This window comes from Pinus tabuliformis, chromosome 8 (genome assembly GCF_031772625.1).
Source record: "Pinus tabuliformis cultivar Carrire ecotype Pingquan chromosome 8, CPIR1, whole genome shotgun sequence".
NCBI lineage: Eukaryota > Viridiplantae > Streptophyta > Pinopsida > Pinales > Pinaceae > Pinus > Pinus tabuliformis.
The window spans coordinates 1279621886-1279630265 of record NC_142294.1 but is presented as its reverse complement, the minus strand read 5'-3'; the positions used below and the strand labels follow the sequence as shown (position 1 = coordinate 1279630265).

Genomic DNA, 8380 nt, shown 5'->3' with positions numbered 1-8380 from the left:
GCAACATGTGGTTTCTCTCCCGCATTGGGTTTCAACCTTAAATCTTGGTGTTCATGTGTGTTTCTTATGTGTAATGATTTATTCTATTATTACTCCACATGGTTATTGTTTAATGTTTAATAAAGTACATATGCATTGATTAAAGATCAACATATGATGAATTAACTAAACCATTAGTTCACTGGATATACGTTGGTTGCCTTAAGAATAGTCACATGCACACGCAAGTTCCCCTCACTGAAGTAACATATATAAATATGATTATGAAATTGAGAAAGTTATTGATTTGTAAATAATGATTCACCCCCCCCCCCCCCCCCCCCCCCCAACTCTTAGTATTGTTCTCAACACAAGGGAGGTCTCACAGAGATAGTGTCTTATGTGATATAGGCCTCACCTCCTATTTATGCCATAAATAAGCGTGTTAATAGGGAAGATGGAGGAGATACACCAAATGAAATCTTATCAATGAGGATTGTACAAGGCCATAAATTTGAGCCTTAAACCTCACTTGTGAAAAGTAGGTGTGTCTAGCCCAAATATTGAAATGTTGTATATGGAGCTTCTTGATCCTTGCCGAGGGCAATGAAACTTCCCTTTTAATTTAAAAAATGGGATATATAAAAATAATTTTCTCCTCCACCTTGAACTCCTCTAAATGACATAGATGACAAGTCCTCGTAAGGTGTGGAATCAGGTGATTTATCTCAAATATTAACCTAGACCTAATGGGAGCCTACTCTAAATTGACCAAAGGGAGTTCTAGAGTCCTAACAACATGCATCCAATGTTTTCATGGATACTTGAGGAAGATAATAAGATTTCCCCATAATGCATGAATTTCTCAAAATAAAATGCCAACGTAGGGCTAAATCTCTTAGTGGGGTTGTCTATGTCACCTACATGTACAAATTGTATACATCCTCTTAATTAAATAGTTTGGGCCTATTTAAAAGGTTGGAATGGACCTTCTAAATAGTACTTGATATTCAAAAGTTCACCAGTATCAATTCCACCGATTTAAGCAACAAGGAAGCTTCCCAAAACTAGAAATGACTCTATCCAGATTTTACTATGGAGGCTATACCTTTTGAAGAGAAGAAAGTAGGGGAACCTATCTCTACCAATCACGGTTTCCAAGGATCAAAACTTTGTGAAGGAGACACGTTTGAGGATGGGCTCCAAATTCTACCTAGATTATGGTTAAAGAAATCCTAGAAGTGACATTAAAGGCATCATCTTTCAATTCAAGCAAAGGAACCATATCCCTTGTTAAGTGAAGGCTAGAAAGCATAACCCAAACAAAACCAAGGCCCTCAAAATTGAATCCCCAAGTATGTGTAATCCATGTTAACCTTAATCCACTCACAGAGAGCATGTTGAGATACATTTTAGATCATGACCTTAGTTTTATCAAGGTTAACTGAAAACTATCAAAGGTCACAGAAGTTGGATAACACATCAATTTGACTCTTCAACTGCTCAAGTGAAACCTATGGGGATCATGTTAGTAATAAATAAATATAAGGATAACAAGATGTAGTGTAGAAAACACTTTTCACTCCCCTCTATGTGTCCGCTAAAAGAAGAACTCCAACTTTCCAATTGAGAATCATCTCGTAAAGAGTTGATCAAAGGAGACAACCTTATTTGACCGAAATGATTCACTTAGTGAAGTCCAAAAGGTTGTGAGTAGAGTGAAGATGACAAAGTATTAGCTCATTCAATCTCAAATGGCCACCAAAAGGGTCTTTGAAATACTAGTGTCACATAACTATAAAACAAATCCTCTCAAAAGAAAGTTAAATTCTTTTTGAACATCCATGAGAAACACAATAATTTCTAAGAACAAAAAAGGGCCTCCTAATAGTATCCTGGTGGGTGAAGATTGGTAAATGGCTTCATACTCTCAATGAAATGTTTCTTGTCCTTTGGGCCTGAGATAGATATTTATTTGTGCATTTTTATGCATATGATGTGTATTATGCTGCAACAAATTAACTACCTGAACAAAGAGCACAAATGTGTGTATGTCATGTTGACATTTAGCAACAATTTTTGCTAGCTTCTTACACTTTCCACAATAATGTCTAGACTCTATATCCATTTTCTGTTTTTCACCCTTGCAAGCATCCACTTATAAATTAATTTTCAGTATATTTTTTCTAACAAGGCTCGGATTGTCGTAAAGCTAAAAAAGAATATTTCAGGTAGTACTACAGAAAATATCATATATTTCTACCATATATTCCAACATATGTCAAATAGTAGAGATTTGATAAAGTGAATTTGGAGCAATACAAGGCATTATTAAACTTAGAGTTCTTACTGAACAATATTTTTTTACAATACATAATTTTACAACTCATTAGATAATATGTTGAAATATGATACATATTGTCTAGAAACCCATGTGAATCACAACTTCCGAAAAATATTTATTGTCTAGAATATCGAGCAAGCACTCAACATATGAATCGAAAAATAATTTCACACATTTTTGGCATTTTTGAATTATTTTTTATCCCGCCTTTGTTGAGATGATGGTTTATATGCTCTTAAATTGTTCTGAATACATTATAAAGAGTCTTTTAGAGGTTATTTGACCATTCTGTATTACAAAATGCACTAGATTACTAAATTAGGAAAGGCTATATATGGTTGAATCACATGGCATCATCCTTTTACTATTGGGACTGTTAATATATCTCCCCTATGGTGGCATGTCTCTTTGGTGGGATATCATCCCATAATAATACTCTATTCTATTCTACCATCCATATTTGACATATGGTTTATTTCTTTATTGTACAACTATTACTTTTGAACCAGTGAATATATCAATAACAACAACAATTTCTGCTACATTGATAAGTGACCACTAACAATAAAGATAAAAATGGCAATTTCCTCATTTCTTAGTCTTTTAAGCATTACCTCTGTTTCATAGGCCGTCAAGCATTGTAAACTGATATCCATTGAGTTGTTGGAGTTCCAAGTTGAACCTTATTCTTGGGTTGTTTATCACCATCGACATCCACTAACATCCTAGCTTATTTTTGACTAACATATTTTAACATAAAATTTGAAGTTAGACACACATTAGCATGAATAAAAATGACAATAAATACCAGAAGCAGAAAGAAAAAATTAAACATGGCCACCTCCAAAGAAATTAGGTGGAACTTATAACACTTCAATGTCTATATAACTTGTAAAATATTTAGTACTTCAAAGAGTTTCAATAATTTATCTCTCCAAGTACATCCACAACTCAAGGCACTTCCAAACACTTCCATGAATTTAAATCATTTATTTGAATCTATCTAACATTCTAAGTGCATCCAAACGTTCAAATGTCACTCTAATAAGTTTTCCTTGTTCTTCTAATGATTTAAGATACTTTGACTTAAAAGACTTAGGGAAAACCATGAGATATGATCTTCTAACCTCCAATTGTATTAATTAGCCTTCTTGAAACAATTTCTCCAAAAAATTCTTCGAAAAGGGAATAAAGCTTTAGATAATTTGGCTCCTCATCAAATTTCCTATTTGTGACTGCTTCAAGAAATTTCCAGAATGGAACTGGATACAAGCAACACAACATTTTGTGAAAAATTGTCATGTTCTCTTTACAAACAAGAAAGCCCTTGTTGTCACCCTACAAGGGAAAAAACATGAGACAAGACAAAAGGTTGAATGTGAATCTCCACAAAACAAGATAGAGAACAAGATAATTTATAAATGTACCTGGTAACCTTGCCAAGGAAACTTGCCCCTAAGAAGGAATATTAATGTGTATGATAAAGACTCTAGACCATCTCATCTACTTCTTATTCTCCCTAAATGGGCATGTACGGTTGCATACCTAACAATACCTTTGAATAAACATGTGGAAAATTACTAAATAATAAAAAATTTAATATAATGAAATACACAAAATAAAAAAACACAAATAGAAACGAATAAAACTAAATACATTATAAAAAGCTTAAATAATGTCGTGTGAAAGCTAAGAAACTAACGTGAAGACATTAGGTCATTGATCATAGTCAACATGCTGACCTGATGATGTATCCTTCCACTTTGAGGTTGCGAATAGAAAAGCATTAGAGTGGATGACAAGCCACAATACACAAATGGTTGTGGACAAGTTTGTCAATGAAATGTGATAAATATAAATTAAAAGAAAGAAGGAAAAAAGGTAGAAACAAGTGTCAGAAATTGGATTTGCAATGCTTCAACTAAATACCGATCCATCCAAAAGGGATTCATTTATCAATCCAGTAAAAAACGTTCAAGTCAACAATATTATCATGTTATTAGTAGTTACACACATATACAGGGGTAGAAAATAGAAAATTGAAGAACCCACCCAAGCCAAGATACACCAAAAATAGATTTTTCTCATCAAATGTTCTGGGTTGACCAAGTAAAAAAAATTCAAGTTTGACATCTCCATGAACAAATCTAAAATAGAAAAAATTTGGTAACCATGTCAGAACATCCCATCCATAATAAAGATTCATCGTGAAGACAAACTACTACTAAACAAACAAGCATGCCCTTTTAAATGCAGTTTCTCAAGTATTGATATTGCCTCCACAGCAATGCATGCAACCATCTCTGTAGACATTTTGTTCCACATAATGTTATCCAATAGAAGTTAACTCAAATTGTATTAATAAAAACAGTTTGGCCCAAAATCATAACCTGAAAAGAAAACCCCAACATAATTTATAACTCATGCTTGGCCACATGAATTCCATACATCCCAAAGGTTGGGCCCCAACATATCCATTACCTTAAAAAATGAGTTTGAAATAATTAGATAATAGAGAACTATCAACAATGGGAACATGGTTACATACAAATATTCCATCACTATCTAATAATTAATATTTTACAGCGTGACACTCCACTGAATTCATACCATGTAACTAGTAATCTACATGTGTGTTTAGTAAAATAAGGGAAATATCCAGAATTGTTACAAACCAGAATATAGTAATCTCCCTGACGCCCTTTGTAATGTACCAAGGGAAATCCACAACTACCATTAAGTATACTGCAACAACATGATGGAAAATTAATCATGAAACTGAATACATATACATTCCATGTTGATAAATCATGCCATGATAATTACAAGGACTAATGATACATAATTATAATATTTTCACTCATAAGTAGGGCCAATATTACATCTTTTACAAGTATAATAACTAGTAATTAAAAAAATTCCATGATGATGGATCTAGATACATACTTGTAAACTTTCCACTCATAAGGAGGACAGTAATTATAGCCTTTACTGGTGTGATGCTCAAACTTCAAAGCAACCTAATAAAAACACACTTTCTTTGAGATCCATAAATGCAATCTCTATGAGCCCATTAATTCAACAAATAACCCCTTGTCCAGACCACATTGGAGAAAAATCATTTGTAAGAAACATAATAGTGGCCACGAGACGTTTTTCAAGAAAAAATTAAAGAATTACCTCTAGAGCATCTAGACGTGTGTGCTCTGTATTGCCACTTAGCCTTCGACCAACATATACCTTCCCAAACCCACCTTTTCCCAACTTCCTCTCAATCTTGTACACTGGAGAATTTCCCAACTAAACCTGGATGTTGAAATAACATAGGATGAAGTTTGAATCAATCATTGAGGCTAGAAGTAATATGGAATCTCTATCCATACCAACTTGATTTAAAACATGGTCAAATTTAGCATTCATTCAATGAAAGGAATTTTTAGTAACCTCAATATTCTTATAATAAAATCATTTTAGATGTATATGATTGCGATAAATTCATACATACCCTCTCTAGAAGAGGTGTAATGATTCCTTCCTCTTCCCCTCCTAGTATTTTTTCACCACTATTTTCATGCATTTTGGGGTTATGGGGAGCAATTTCATCCCTTATAAACACATCCAAATCAACATCTGCCTTGACCTATAGCTCAACTTCAGCTTGGATAGTAAGAGGAAACATATCAACATGTGGTAGCTCTAGCTTCTTCAGAAGTCTAATTCCTCTACCCCTACCACTAGTAGTTCTTTGTCTTGCACCACGAACATCAAAAGTAGTAGGATTTACAACACCATACTTTGGAAGAGGTGGAGCTTTAGTATTTGTATCCCTTATTCTTCCTGCACCTATCATATCTTCTTTTGCTGAGAATTTGTTCCACTAAAGCTTGTCTATAAGTTTCCAAATTGTGTGCTTGAACCTAAACTTATTTTGATTCCGCACAAGGTTGGTGAACTTCGCTATGTAGTTATAACATCCATTTCCCATTAAATTCACCCTTATATGAAAAATCCCTTCACGACTCATTCCTAGCTACAATATGATCAAAGCCCTCTCCTACCTTCACAACCTTCCCATAATTTCATTGGAATTTATTATTTAAATCAAAACCTACCCCTTTATGATGTAATCCACCCCACACAAAATTATAAAACTAATCAAACCTTTACCAGAACAAAATAAAAGCTCTATATTTGTGTATTAAATTCATAACATGTAAAGAAAATAAGTTTCCAAAGAAGGGATCAAACAAAAAAAAACCAAATCTAATCTCCTCAAAACCAAAACAAAATTTAAAGTCACAAATAAAGACCTTTGGCTTACAATGTAACACCAACCAAACCCTCTCATTTCATCAAAATTGTATCCATACCAAATGGGGGTGAATGACAGCAAGAATGTTGAAATTTCATCAAATTCAAGTCCAAATATCATTATAATCTAATTAACCACCCAAAAAAATCCATGTTCACAACAACCCATCCATGGAACTAGAGAAATAATTGCAAAGAGAAAATGATACAATAATAAAACAACATATTGTGGAAATAGATTAAATGGCTTCAGAGGTTCGAAGGGATTAATTCTAGAGAGGTTGCGAGAAGGGAAAGATTCAATATGAGTTTCAATATTAGTTATAATAGAATGCTTGCAAATATGTAAACTAGACATGATATAGATGGGAAATGATAGATATTTCATTAATAAATTGTTTGGGGGTTAAAAATTGGTGTTGTCTCTTGGTTTTTCCTCCATGCTTTGTCTATCCCTCCCTCCACGAACACAAATAGAGGGCATATTGGCTGGAGGACCGATTTTCAATACTATTCCCTTCTTGATTTTCCTCTTCTCAATTTTAGTCAAAAGGAAAGAAACATAATTCTGAAGGAGAAAGTGATGTCAATAGTTATGAGTTAAAAAATATAATATATGGTGTACTTGAAAAGTGCATAGGAGAAAAAAAAAATTAGAATCAAATTGGTATTTTGTCATGTTTGGTTTGATGAGGAATGAAAAATGGAAAGAGACCCTTTAAAAAAGAAGGCAAGGAAAATATGAATGTAAATTTATATAAACATGTTTTAAAAAGGAAAAACAATGAGTTCATGTAAGCAAGGTGAGAAGAGTTATTATATATAGGCAAGAATAATCCAAATATGTTTTGGCAAGAACTTTAATCGAGGTAGAAGAAAACTGAAAATAATATTACAATCAATCAATGGTTTGAAAATGCAAGACAACTATATGAAAAAGAATCGGAGGTTGAACCTCTCCTCAAGATCAACACAACTACAAAGTTTTTCACATTGCAATAGGTGGAGATTGGAATTAATAAGATGATAATATGGAATGAGAAGAACTTTGTTGAACTTCAAGAAGAATATCTAAAGTGGGGAATGAACACTCTTTCACCGCATATCGTGGAAAATATTCTGTAACATCATTTGGGAATGATTCCAAACAGATTTGACAACTAGCCTAGCAATACCCATTTTTAAGAGTGGAGACATTAATAATTCTTCCAAGTATAGAAGCATTATGATCAATCATTTGTTTGAATAGCTTTTCAGCACGATGGCATAAAATAGAATTGGTAAGTGGGCAGAAGCAAAAGAAAAGAATGAAAAAGGGAAATCAAGTTTTAGGCTGAAGCATTCTACATTAGATCATGGTAACACATTGAGACACATTATTGAAAAGGTTTAGGGGGACAAAGAAGAAGTATTTTTTCATCTTTGTTGACTTCAAAAAGGAATTTGACACAATCCCTAGAGATAAGTTGTGGAGTAGAATGGAAGAACTTGATATTCCTTTGCATTATAGAGTTGTTATCCATATGCTCTATGAAGAGGTGAAAGTGAAAATTAGAACTTCAGCGGACACTTTGGAAGGCTTTAGAAGTGACATTGGAGTCATGAAATGATGTCCTTTATCCCCTACTCTTTTTGGTTTATATATTGATAAACTAGAAGAGTGGCTCAATATTCAAGTCAGAGACGGTGTTCTGTTGGGGGAGTTTGTGATAAAGCTTCTTTTAAATGTTGATGACATTGTATTGA

At 33.4% G+C, this 8380-nt stretch overlaps 1 pseudogene; it reads right to left on the bottom strand.

Moving 5' to 3' along the window:
- Positions 1 to 3445: 3445 nt before the first annotated feature.
- LOC149240083 (casein kinase 1-like protein HD16) lies at positions 3446 to 5900 on the bottom strand (annotated as a pseudogene).
- Between the last annotated feature and the right edge of the window lie 2480 nt (positions 5901 to 8380).